We start from the raw sequence: 14,002 nt of genomic DNA on the forward strand, positions 1-14,002 counted from the left end.
CATAAAGTATGTATTGTCGCAAATAAAGCATGTAGTCAATAGCTTGATGGCTAAACTGACTTTTACATATGCCTGTAACATATAAAAAAGAGTTGACTTCGGTGAATCAATTCTTTATAACAGCATTGAATAATGCCATTATAACAGAGGCACCAATACTGGACTATGCTCTAATCTAGGCAAGATGAGGATGGGCAAGGAGCACAAGATTGGCTTCCAGTAAACCATCTCACTCTGTCACTCGATGTCACTTCCTCCCCTCTAGAGGATTTTACATCCTCCAGAAAGAGTGGAAAGATGTTACTTCCCGGCAGGGGCGGACTGACCATTGAGCCACTCAGGCACTGCCCGAGGGCCCTGGGCCACTAGGGGGCCCCATCAGGGTTGCCAGCCTCAGTGAAACCAGGGACAGTATGTATAAATCTGTGTTTTTTTTACATCTGTCTGTGTATACTGTGTGTACATGTATGTGTATACTGTGTGATTGTACTCTGTGTGTGTGTATACTGTGTGGCCCCATAATCTCTGATTGCCAGGGGGCCCCATAATCTCCTTGAGTTATCAGTCCGCCCCTGCTTCCCGGTGACAGGACAATCACATTACCAGCAACAAATCGGACACCTCAACTCATTTCTTTCTTTTTCTTTTTACATGTTTTGAGAGCTATGATTAGCTAGGCAGCATACAGCACATCTCCTTTGTCACTGCTTTTCTTTCCTCCATTCTTCCTTCCTAAAATACTGTGTCTTTGTTGCCTCCTTCCTTCTCTATTGTGCCTGTATGTCTGAGGCCCCTTCCTTTTCTGTACCAATGCATCTCTGTACCTCGGCTCCACCTTTGACATTGTGTGTCTGCTTGTGCCTGCCCCATTTACTGTGCCCTATATCCATATGTAACTAACAGGCAAAACATTTTTTTTTTTTTAATTTCTCATTTACACAAGCACACTAATAACCACTTGCCGACTAGGCTTTTTCTGGCACTTATTGTTTACAAGTTTAAATCAGTATTTTTTGCTAGAAAAATACTTAGAACCTCCAAACATTTTACATTTTTTTTAGCAGAAACCCTAGAGAATAAAATGGCGATTGTTGCAATTTTTCATGTCACACGTTATTTGCGCAGTGTTTTTCCAAACGCAATTTAAAAAAAAAAATACACTTTAATGAATTTACAAAAATTAAAACAAAAATTACCCCATTTTTTTTGCATAATGTGAAAGTTACACTGAGTAAATAGACACCTAACATGTCACCCTTTAAAATTGTGCACGCTCGTGGAATGGCGACAAACAACAGTACTTAAAAATCTCCATAAGTGATGCTTTAAACGCCCTTACAGGTTACCTGTTTAGAGTTACAGGGAAGGTCTAGCGCTAGAATTATTGCTCTCACTCTAATGCCACGTACACCCGATCGCACATTCCGACAACAAAATCCATGTTTTTTTTTTTCCGATGGATGTTGGCTCAAACTTGTCTTGCATACACACGGTCACACAAATGTTGTCGGAAATTCCGAACGTGGGAACGCGCTGACGTACAACACGTACGACGAGCTGAGAAAAATGAAGTTTAATAGGCAGTGCGGCTCTTCTGCTTGATTCCAAGCATGCGTGGAATTATGTGCGTCGGAATTGTGTACACATGATCGGAATTTCCGACAACGGATTATGTTGTCGGAAAATTTGAGGTCCAGATTTCGATGGAAAATGTCCAATGGAGCCTAATTCTCCTCCCACACTTTTTTTCCTTTACTTTTTTTGGACCAGTTTTCTAAATCACTATCCAGCAGTTTATTAATCACCCAGACCCTTGTGACTGTTACTCCCTCTTCCAGTCTATAACCCTCTCCTTTTCTTATCTCACCATCCGGACCGCCGCACTCCGTTATACGTCCCTACTTTGAAGGAGGATAGCATTGTTATGGCAGCAGCTAGCTAGTAGCAGCTAGTATTCTCTTGTTTGGCCGGCGGTCCACAGAATCGCTGCAAGATCACTTTTATCGGTGGCGGGAGGTCCCTTCCCGCTGCGCTCCGGTGCCCTCCGCCACTTACCGGAGCCATCGCCAGCAGCGGAGGCGATTGGATGCTGTGCCTTTCTTAGCATGGAGATGAGTTAGGTGAAGATGGCCCCCACCCGTCTCCATGGCATTGCAGGGCGGAAGCGACGTCAAAACGTCACTTTCGCCCATAACTCTTAAAGGGCCATTTTTTAATTTTTTTTTTAAATGACAATTTTTTTTTTTTTTTAAATTATTGCTTTACTGTTGTCTTATTTTTTAATTCAAAAAAGTGTATTTTTTCCAAAAACAGTGTGCTTGTAAGACCGCTGCGCAAATACGGTGTGACAGAAAGTTTTGCAACAACCGCCATTTTATTCTCTAGGGTGTTAGAAAAAAAAATGTATCATGTTTGGGGGTTCTAAGTAATTTTCTAGCAAAAAAAATGTTTTTAACTTGTAAACAGCACATCTAAAAAAGATGCTCGGTCCTTAAATGGTTAATTACCATTGTTGTGTATGTTTGTGTGTTTTAGTTTCCTCAGGGATTGTCTTAATTATCATACTTCTAAAACTTTTAGGACAGCTTGGACCTTGAAGAAGGGGATACACATCAAAAGCTTGTCCTGTAAATTTTGATGTTAGTGCAAATTTAAAAAAGTATCACTGACAGTACTTGTTTTTGCTGGAAGATACTAAAAGCTTATAAAGATATTCATACCTTTCTGTTACACACAGTGTATTGCCTGATATTGCCTGATATTTCTCTGATATATGTTGTGCATTGTGCATCTCTATTACATGAAATGATTCATCCCTCACTATTAAACACAGTGCCCCATGCCCCTGTATATTATGCAGTGACTCTACTAAATACTAAAGTATTATATGTAGTTTCTCGTGCTACTCATGTGCAGTGCCTCATCCCGCTCTGTTAGTAACAGCCTGTTGTCTCTTTATTATGCACAGTGCCTCTATCACGTACCTGGTTGGAGGCCAAATGGTGAGAGGGCTTCCCTTGCAGCTAGGCTCCAAGCACCCCTGAAGGTGAGAACAAGAGGTGGTAGGCTCAAAGAAGCATGGATCGTCTGCTGGAACTGCTTGCAATGGAGCATTGTCAGACAAAATGTCCAGGTAGTCAGCCAAGGCACTGGAGCAGTGACTTGAGGCAGGTGGTGCCCATGGTAAGTAGGAGGTTGAAGCCACAAGAGTAGCTGGTTAAATGCTGAGGTCAAGTACCAGGTGTGGATGTAGACAAGCGTGGTCAGGAAGGTAAGCCAGAGTCATACACAGGAGAGAAGAATAAGCAAGTCCATTAAGCAAGCCGGGGTCAAACCAGACTGCAGACAAAAGCCAGGTCCAAGAGCAACTTGAGTTGGTAACAGGGAATCCACAGATACAATGTTCACAGAAACAAGCGCACTGGAGAGACGAAAATCAATCAGCAATTGCTGGAGGCAGCTAACTCCCTTATAAAGGCTCTTTGGCACCGATGAGGGATCATGCATTCCTGTAGCCATGTAGAGTCCTACTAGGAATGCCAGGTCTTTATGAGTCTTTATTGTGGATAGCATCATGATACCCTTATACTTCTGTATAACATTTGGCACCTGTATGTCACATGCAGTGTCCCATGCCTCATACCTCTTTATTACATACAGTCCCTTATGTCTCTCTGTTACCTGCAGTGCATCACACCTCTTTATTACAGGTGCATCTCATAAAATTTGAATATTATCAAAAAGTTAATTTATTTCAGTAATTCAATTCAAAAAAGTAAAACTCATATTTTATATAGATGCGTTCCACACAGAGTAATATATTTTAAGCATTTCTTTCTTTTAATTTGGATGATTATGGCTTACAGCTAGTGAAAGCCCAAAATTCAGTATCTCAGAAGATTTGAATATTAAATAGGACCAAAAAAAAAGAGGCTTTTTAATACAGAAATGTTAACTTACTGAAAAGTACACAAAGTAAGGTACAAAAAGACATGGATGAGCGAGTTTGGGGTGGAGGCAGTGGCGTCGCTAGGGGGGTGCAGGGGGTACGGTCAGCACCAGGGTGAGGCCCGCTGCTGAGCCTGTCACTATCTAGGCGGGATGGCCGAACACTGTCCTCTCCTCTCCAGCTGCCGCCGGGACAGTGTACTGTTTACTTGAGCTTAACGGGTGGGGGTGTCGGCTTGGTTTTTGCTGCTGTAGACACAGATATATATAAAATATATACAGTAAATAATATAGCTGTGTCCAGCAGCACCCCACCCCCCCACCTGGTTATCAGACACAGCTATATTATATATAGGTATAGTAGCTGACTGAGCTGCCCATCCTGAACTGGTCTGATGGGGGGGGGCTGCTGCTGTGTCCACTAGGGATGAGCCGAACACCCCCTGATTCGGTTCACAGCAGAACATGCAAACAGGCAAAACGTTTGTTCGAAAATGCGAACACCGTTAAAGTCTTTGGGACACGAACATGAATAACCAAAAGTGCTAATTTTAAAGGCTTATATGCAAGTTATTGTCATAAAAAGTGAAAAAGTGTTTGGGGACCTGGGTCCTGCCCCAGGAGACAAGTATCAATGCAAAAAAAAGTTTTAAAAACGGCCGTTTTTTCGGAAGCAGTGATTTTAATAATGCTTAAAGTGAAACAATAAAAGTGAAATATTCTTTTAAATTTTGTACCTGGGGGTGTCTATAGCATGCCTGTAAAGTGGTGCATGTTTCCTGTGTTTACAACAGTCCCTGCACAAAATGACATTTCTAAAGGAAAAAAAGTCAATTAAAAGTATTCGCAGCTATAATGAATTGTCGGTCCCGGCAATACACATAAAAGTCATTGAAAAAAACGGCATGGGATTCCCCTACAGTCCATTATCAGGCCCTTTGGGTCTGGTATGAATATTAAGGGGAACCCCGCGCCAAAATTTAAAAAAAAAATGGCGTGGGGGTCCCCCTCAAAATCCATACCAGACCCTTATCCGAGCATGCAACCTGGCAGGCTGCAGGAAAAGAGGGGGGACGAGAGAGTGCCCCCCTCCTGAACCATACCAGGCCACATGCCTTCAACATGGCGAGGGTGCTTTGGGGTTGCCCCCAAAGCACCTTGTCCCCATGTTGATGGGGACAAGGGCCTCATCTCCACAACCCTTGCCCGGTGGTTGTGGGGGTCTGCGGGCGGGGGGCTTATCGGAATCTGGAAGCCCCCTTTAACAAGGGGACCCCCAGATCCCGACCTTCCCCCGTGTGAAATGGTAACAGGGTACAAATGTACCCCTACCATTTAAAAAAAAAAGTGTGAAAATGGTAAAAATGACATGACACGGCTTGGGGACAAGTCCTTTATTAAAAGATTAAAAAATAAAAATGTCCCACGAAGTCCTCTTCTTCTTGGAGACGGATCGGTGGTGGCGTGGGGGTTTTTTTTTTTTCTTTTTCAGTCCGTCAGCAGAGCAAGGGAAGAAGAAGAGGACTTCCTGGGACATTTTAATTTTTATTTTTAACAAAGGACTTGTCCCCAAGCCGTGTCATTTCATTTTTACAATTTTCACACTATTTTTGTGAAATGGTAGGGGTACATTTGTACCCCGTTACCATTTCACACAGGGGGGGAGGCCGGGATCTGGGGGTCCCCTTGTTAAAGGGGGCTTTCAGATTTTGATAAGCCCCCCGCCTGCAGACTGCCACAACCACCGGGCAAGGGTTGTGGGGATGAAGCCCTTGTCCCCATCAACATGGGGACAAGGTGCTTTGGGGGTTACCCCAAAGCACCCTCCCCATGTTGAGGGCATGTGGCCTGGTACGGTTCAGGAGGGGGGGCGCTCTCTCGCCCCCCCTCTTTTCCTGTGGGGTTGCGTGCTTGGATAAGGGTCTGGTATGGATTTTTGGGGGGACTCCCACGCCTTTTTTTTTTTTAATTTTGGTGCGGGGTTCCCCTTAAAATTCATACCAGACATGAAGGGTCTGGTATGGTTTTTGAGGGGGAGCCCCACTCCATTTTTTTAATACACTTTGGCACGGGGTTCCCCTTAATATCCATACCAGACCTGAAGGGCCTGGTAATGGACTGTGGGGGAATCCCATGCCGTTTTTTTTCAGTGACTTTTATGTGTATTGCCAGGACCGACAATTCATTATAGCTGCGAGTACTTTTAAATGACTTTTTTCCTTTCGAAATGTAATTTTGTGCAGGGACTGCTGTAAACACAGGAAACATGCGCCACTTTAAAGACATACTATAGACACCCCCCAGGTACAAAATTTAAAGGAATATTTCACTTTTATTGTTTCACTTTAAGCATTATTAAAATCACTGCTCCTGAAAAAACGGACGTTTTTAAAACTTTTTTTGCATTGGTACATGTCCCCATGTCCCCCTGCGGGTGCCCGCAGCGCAGGTGTAGACAGACAGTGACCCACACCCACATCAGATCCATCCAACAAGCAGAAGGTCACAGCAGCATCTTGCCATCTTCCCTGGCTGCAGCCATCAGATACAATCTACCACGGTCCAGCCAGCAACACGCCTTGTTGACAGCAGGTCACAGCATCTTGCCATCTTCCCTGCTGCCATCAGATCCCGTCCAGCAAGCAACACACCATATCAGCAGGTCAGTTCCAAAATCCGAATCAAATCGTCAATGCCAATGACGACATTGTCTACTGTCCCCAGGGGGCTGATCCAATCCAGAGATTGCCATACAGTGGGATCTCTGGATCAGATCTGTCCCTGAGAACAGTAGATAATGCAAAGTATAGGCAGAGCTGCGATGATGTCACTCCCACGCATGCATGCGGGGGCCCTCGGTTACGACTCTGAAGGCCAATATATGCAGTGTTATATGGGGAAATAAAATATTGGGGAGAAGGGACACCATGTTTTACCGCACCAGGTGACACCAACCCTAGTGACGCCACTGGGTGGAGGAACTTGACTGGCCTGCACAGAGTCCTGACCTTAACCAGATAGAACACATATGGGATGAATTAGAGCAGATACTGTGAGCCAGGCCTTCTAGTCCACATAAGTGCCTGACCTCACAAATGCGCTTCTGTAACAAACCTTGTGGACAACCTTCCTAGAAAAGCTGAAGCTGTTATAGCTGAAAAGGGTGGGCCAACTCAATATTAAACCCTACGGACTAAGGCTAGGATGTCATTAAAGTTCATGTGCGTGTAAAAGCAGGCGTCCCAATACTTTTGGTAATATATTGGATGTCCATGTACAGTATAGTACGCACGCAGTACTTGGTCAGGGCTCCTTTTGCATGAATTACTGCATCAATGTGGCGTGGCATGGAGGCGACCAGCCTGTGGCACTGCTAAAGGTGGCCCAGGTTTCTTTTATAGTGGTTTTCACCTGCATTATTGGTTCCAGTGTCTCTCATCTTCCTCTTGACAATTTTCCACAGATTCTCTATGGGGTATAGGTCAGGCGAGTTTGCTGGCCAATCAAGCACAGTTATACCATGATCATTAAACCAGGTATTGGTACTTTTGGCAGTGTGGGCAGGTGCCAAATCCTGCTGGAAAATGAAATCAGCATCTCGATAAAGCTGGTCAGCTGAGGGAAGCATAAAGTGCTCTAGAATTTCCTGGTAGAGGGCTGTGCTGACTTTAGTATAAACAGAAAAGTCAGTGCTACTACCCATACAACACATAGGGGGTTATTTAGGAAAGACAAATCCACTTTGCACTACAAGTGCACTGCTGTTTTTATTTTCCTTGCATGTCCCCCTCGGATCTACAGCGACTGCACTTCCAAGTGCACTTTTCGTGCACTTTCAAGTGCACTCGTAGTGCAAAGTGGATTTGCCTTTCGTAAATAACTCCCACAGATAGAGCACCCAGGTGCTCGATTCACAGTTGCTGGCTAAGTAGAGTAATATGGAAAAAATGATCCGCACTCCGGTTGTTGCTCTTAAAATTTCTTCATTTTATTGAATTGCCACAGTGGACAAATGCAGATTAAGTCAGTTTTTATGCAATGCTTACTTTGGACTTGACAAAACACAGTGGACCAACACCAGCATATGACATGGCTTCCCAATTCATCACTGACTGTAAAAACTTCACACTGGACCTCGTGCAACTTGGATTCTGTGCCTCTCCACTCTTCCTCCAGACTCTGGGGCCTTGATTTCCAAATGAAATGCATAATTTTCCACAGTTCATGATGATTTGAGATTTTTTGGAAATGTGGTATTTTCTTTAACTTTCAATTTTGATGGTAACTATTGCTAGAAAAAGAGGATTAATATCCCTACCCCGCACAAACAGCAATAAAAACCCGACAGGTGTTCTAGTTCCTTACCACCCTGTCTATAATTTAAAATACATTTGCTTTTAGTTATACATTATTGGGCAAACTTTTAGGCACTGCTTTGACATTACCCAAAATCTGCAAATAGCTTAAACTGGTTGTAAACCCTTTACAAACACATTTTGCTACAGGTAAGCCTATAATAAGGCTTACCTGTAGCTACCCCGGATATCTCCTAAACCTACACAGTTTAGGAGATATCCCCTGTATCTCCATGTGCCAACGTCATCGGCACATGCGCACTGAAGCAATGGCACGTACGTGACGTTTTAGTGTACCGTTACCGGCGGCTCCCATGCACGGGAGCGACATCATCGTGGCCCTGGCCAATCACAGCGCCGGAGCCCGCAATACCCGGAAGTAACTCCAACAATGTCGCTGGCCAGAGCGGGGTACGAGGACCGGGGGATTCGATCTAAGGTAAGTAATAATGAGCTAGTATGCTATGCATACTAGCTCATTATGCCTTTGTCTTGCATGTTTTTTTTTTTTGTCTGGGTTTACAACCACTTTAAAGCTGGCCATAGATTTCCCCATTCACATAAGCAAGGTGGATGGGAGAATCCCCCTGGCAGAGCTACTGTATTCTGACAGCTGGGACTCCTCCGCTGATCAGTCCTTGATTTGTAAAAAGTCAATACAGAGGCAGATATCAGAGAATCAAGAGAAAATCAGGCAGTGTGGTGGGTGTATAATCATTAGTTTTTAGGAATGGAGATCCTACTGCTTTATAGCTATTTAAGAGACTAGTAAAAATGTAGCATTAAGGAATGAAAAGCAATAATCAACAACAATACACCAAATAATATATAAAAATAGTGCAAACATATGATTCTCCCGGCTAACCCCCACTTCTCTATACCCATGCCAATGCCCAATATGTTTTGTAAGTATGAGTGAGAGATTCATTCCTCTATATTAACTATTTCTATATAGAACTACCTAATTTAACATTTCCTTTAACATTTCATAGATATCTCTTCTGCATCTGCTCCTGAAAAGTGGCATTGTAGCCATGAAACGCACCAAGCTATTAGATGCTCCCCCCTGCTATATTACTTATGACTGTTACCAGTAATATGTCCACATTGGGATCATACCAATTTATAGTCTGTTTTATGATGGAGATACACAGCAATCAGTCGGATGTGTTTTTACTATGTTACCATTGTATTACTATGTGATTATGTTATTATGCCAGTATGTACTATGTTGAGGAATAAAGTTTTTCCATTTTACAATGATTGGTTTTTACGTTATTATGTTTAGAAATATGGTCACTATTGTTGGTTTATTTACAAAACACTACCGCAGTAATATGCTGAGATGTTTCCCTGGCTGCATGTTTCATGTAAAGTCCAAAACCCTGTTCTTTCAGATTTTTATAAATTGGGGATGGAGGCACATTTATTTTTATTTGTCCTCATACAAAGTCCCAAACCTTTTTCTTTCTTTTTTTTCCCAGTGCAAACATATGATAAAAATCAATCACACAATGAAATATATATATATATATATATATATATATATATATATATATATATATATATATATATATATATATATATATATATATATATATATATACACACACATTGTATAGAAACACAAGTGGAAAGTCCCAAAGGTGGAAAGATCTTAAGGTAAACTGATATAAAGTCCACCAAAAATAAGATTGCTCAGAAGTGGGATACAATAGCCTTGGCAGGCATGTAGAGCACCAGGGATAATGTGTTCTCCACCCAAGATGAGGGGTATGTACTCTTACCGGAAGCAGTGGACTCGAGTGTCAGCGACGAGTCAGTAATGCAAGAATGGCCCAATCAACGGATTTTCAGAAATGATCCAGGGAATCCAGCGAAGTCTAAGAAAGAATAAAGGAAATTGTGCAGATGGACGTGGGGCTGGGACTCAGATGTTAAACAGCCGAAGTGGAAAGCTAAAAAACGCTCATCCAAGGGGATATAAAAAGAAAAAATGCCTCCATATAGTGTAGGTCAAAAAGGTGGGATTTATTGAAAAAAACAACATACATCCATGAGTAGAAAACTGTGATCACAGAATAAAAAGCAATGTGGGAAGCTGAAAGCCAAGCCCAACGCTTTTCGTCCCAATGGACTTCAACAGGGGCATACATGGGCTCCCCCACATTGCACATATTTATAAGTTACAAATAAATTAAGAAGCCAATAAGCAAAACCTGGTTTGCGGCATCAACCCGGAAGGAGCGCGGCCAGCATGAATTCCACACCTAGAAATCCCAAGATCAGTGATTGGAGCGAAGCCGATCACATGACGACATGAGTTCCAAGCCCCAGTCTGGGAGCCAATGAACAGAGCAGACCCGGTCCCACGACACCAAGAATAACGTCATAGGGGCGTGACTGCACCTGTGGCATCTACCCAGAAACGACGCGGCAAACACGAGGCAAACACTTTGCTTGGAAAAGCCCATGAACCGAGTGATGCCGGTCACGTGACCCATGACGGCCAATCCAAACCTCGCTGGGATCTTGTCACCACTTGGTTACATGACCACAAATACAACGCCATGGGAACGTGACTTGTGGACAGCCTTCCCAGAGGAGTTGAAGCTGTTATAGCTGCAAAGGGTGGACCAACTCAATATTGAACCCTACGGACGAAGACTGATATTTCATTTCAATGACCAGAATAAATGATTATTCTGGCCAATTAAATAAATTAACGCCCAAGTGCTTGACGCGCCTACATCAAGAATTTTTTCTAACAAAACATCTCTGCCAGGAGGAAAGGCATCTAGAAGAAATAGCAAAAGCGTCCAGTGTGCATGAGGCCTTGAGGGCTTATAGTTAGCCTAAACTTACACTTGTCCTAAATCGACTGTGAACAGTGAACATACATGATTTACATAGTAAGCTTTTTTTTTCCCCATCAGCGATACGCAGAAAAAGTAAAAATTCTGAAATAAGTAAAAAAAAAAAAAAAAAAAAAGAGAATATTGTGTTTTAGTACTGGTACTTCTTTGCCTACCACCTGATACTGGCCTATGTGAGATATGTCCTTGATAGATGCACTGCAACGTACCTTATATCATTTCCAGAGCTTGTTTTCTCTCTCTCATGATGTCTGTATTATAAACAAGATGAGTCCGAGGCAGTTAATCCCTTTCTTCTCATTCCGATTCTGCCAGGCCGGCCAGCAAACAGCAGTAACAGTAAATCTATTCATAAATAAAATTGATCCACACTCCTAAACTAAAGGCCTCTACATGACATATCTAAGACATCCACAGCTCTGACATTTTAAGTTAGGCGTTGAAGGCGGAATAAATTAAGAAATGATGGTGATTATGTCATAAAGTCTAATTTTTGCCTCTACTGTATGACATATATTCTGTCACAATTTATGCTTCAGAATTTTGTGCAATTTCTTTGACATCATTTTCTGACAGATCCTGATTCACACCTAGCAAGCTGCATTATTTTTTCTTTGTCTCGCATTACTACATTTAATGACAAATACTGTTTCCATATCATCTCTAGTCACACATTACTGTGGCTGTCTGATAATAATTTTCTTAAATCTGTTCACCATTCTGGTTCTGTACTATAATTTTAGAAATCACTGTAGTCAATCAAGTGCATTAGAGTAACAGAGGTTACCATGGTATTCTACAAGGCAATTGGCAACAAACATTTTAGAAGAAAAACATAAAAGAATGTATGCCATAGCGCCTCTAAACCAGCCTTTTTTCAACCGGGGTGCCACCTGAGGTACTCGGGGATGCAGCAGCATCCTGATTGAGAAAGGTCGTCAAATCCGACTGAGCTCCCACTCCGCTGAACTATACATAAGCACAACAGAAGCTCAGTGGGGACAGTAAAGTGAAAGCAGTGGAAGAGGGATGCAGTTTTCTGAGTACTGAGCTCTCTGCCTCCCCCTACAGGGCAGTACCTGACAATGCAGTACCTGGTGTGAATGCACGTACTGTACTGCAGTTTTTAACCACTTGCCGACCACCTCATGCCGATATACATCAGCAAAGTGGCACGGTGCGCAAACCGACATACCCGTACGTCACTCTGTCATCGCCAGCTAGCGTGCGTGAGCACACCGCCAGCAGCACGGGAGCGTGCCCGCGGGTCACGTGGACTCTATGTCTGCTGGTGGACCGCGATCATGGCACAAAGAGGCAGAACGGGGAGATGCCTATGTAAACAAGGCATTTCCCTGTTCTGACTAGCAACATGACAGGGATCTACTGCTCCCAGTGATTGGGAGCAGTGATCTCTGTCATTTTCTAGTGAGCCCATCCCCCCTACAGTTAGAACACACATGAGGGAACACACTCATGCCTTGATCGCCCCCTAGTGTTTAACCCCTTCCCTGCCAGTGACATTTACAATTAATCAGTGCATTTTTTTTTAGCACTGATCGCTGTACATATGTCAATGGTCCCAAAATAGTGTCAAAAGTGTCCAATCTGTCCAATGTCGCAGTCACAATAAAAAATAAATAAATATTAAAAATCACAGATCGCCGCCATTACTAATAGAAAAAAAAATTGAATAATAAAAATGCCATAAATCTATCCCCTATTTTCTAGACACAAAATAACTTTTGCGCAAACTAATCAATATAGGCTTATTGCAATTTTTTTACCAAAAATATGTAGAAGAATATATATTGGCCTAAGCTAAGGAAGAAATTTGTTTTTTATATATATTTTGGGGATATTTATTATAGCAAAAAGTAAAAAATATTGATTTTTTTTCAAAATGGTCACTCTTTTTTGTTTATAGCGCAAAAAATGATCAAATACCACCAAAAGAAAGCTCTATTTGTGGGAAAAAAAGGGCATCAATTTTGTTTGGGTACAACGTCGCACGATCGCGTAATTGTCAGTTAAAGCGACACAGTGCAGTATCGCAAAAAAGGGCCTGGTCAGGAAGGGGGTAAATCCTTCCGGGGCTAAAGTGGTTAAAAGGTGTGTGTATATGTATGTATATATACACGTATGTGTGTATATATGCGTGTATGTACTGTATGTATGAATATTTGTGTGTATATATGTAGCGCACCCCCTAAGAAGCCGAAAGTAGGATGGGATCCCCCACCCTGCACAGCCAGGCATACCAAAATTTCTCCCAGAGTCAGAAAACAGTCCAGTACTTTGTTTTTGGTATTTATTGGAGAGAGTAGAACTTGTATGGGGATTGGGAATTATGGGATGCCCATATGACTTCAGAACAAACTTCAGGGATACTTCCTATTTACACTCTATATACAGCTCCAACTTCTTCCTTCAGCACACCCTTGCTTGGTTCCCAGCTGTGTCGCTCTAAAAAAGGATTTGTAGCAATGGCCCATTACAGGCAGAGACCCGCAGCCCCTATACTTGTAGAATGTTGGAGTGACACAGCTAACAAATTTCCAGCACTTCCTCCTGTGGTCACTGAGCCCAACACCGCCTCTTCAGGCACTGCCAGTCCACCTGGCTGCAGCTGCCCCTTTCACTAGCCCTCCTGGCTACTTCTCCACAGTCCTCCCTGACTGAACAATCACAAGCCCACCTGGCTGACTTCTCAGGAGATCTCTCAGATGTGCTGACCTGCTTCTGTTGTCCTCTCCATGCTCTCAGGTTACTCAGTGTGTTGTGGGGCACCTTCCAGCACCTGAGCCCCAGGTCACCCCCCCA

The 14,002-nt window shown here is 42.9% G+C and overlaps 1 long non-coding RNA gene across 1 annotated transcript in view; it reads right to left on the bottom strand.

Moving 5' to 3' along the window:
* Nucleotides 1-11,603, bottom strand: part of LOC141141571 (uncharacterized) — a 67,573-nt gene extending 55,970 nt beyond the window's left edge. Inside the window, exon 1 of the long non-coding RNA XR_012244154.1 lies at nt 11,389-11,603. This is a non-coding gene — a long non-coding RNA (uncharacterized lncRNA). The remainder of the gene's footprint in view (nt 1-11,388) is intronic.
* Nucleotides 11,604-14,002: the final 2,399 nt, after the last annotated feature.

The sequence above is a fragment of the Aquarana catesbeiana genome, linkage group LG01 (genome assembly GCF_042186555.1).
Source record: "Aquarana catesbeiana isolate 2022-GZ linkage group LG01, ASM4218655v1, whole genome shotgun sequence".
Taxonomy (NCBI): Eukaryota; Metazoa; Chordata; class Amphibia; order Anura; family Ranidae; genus Aquarana; species Aquarana catesbeiana.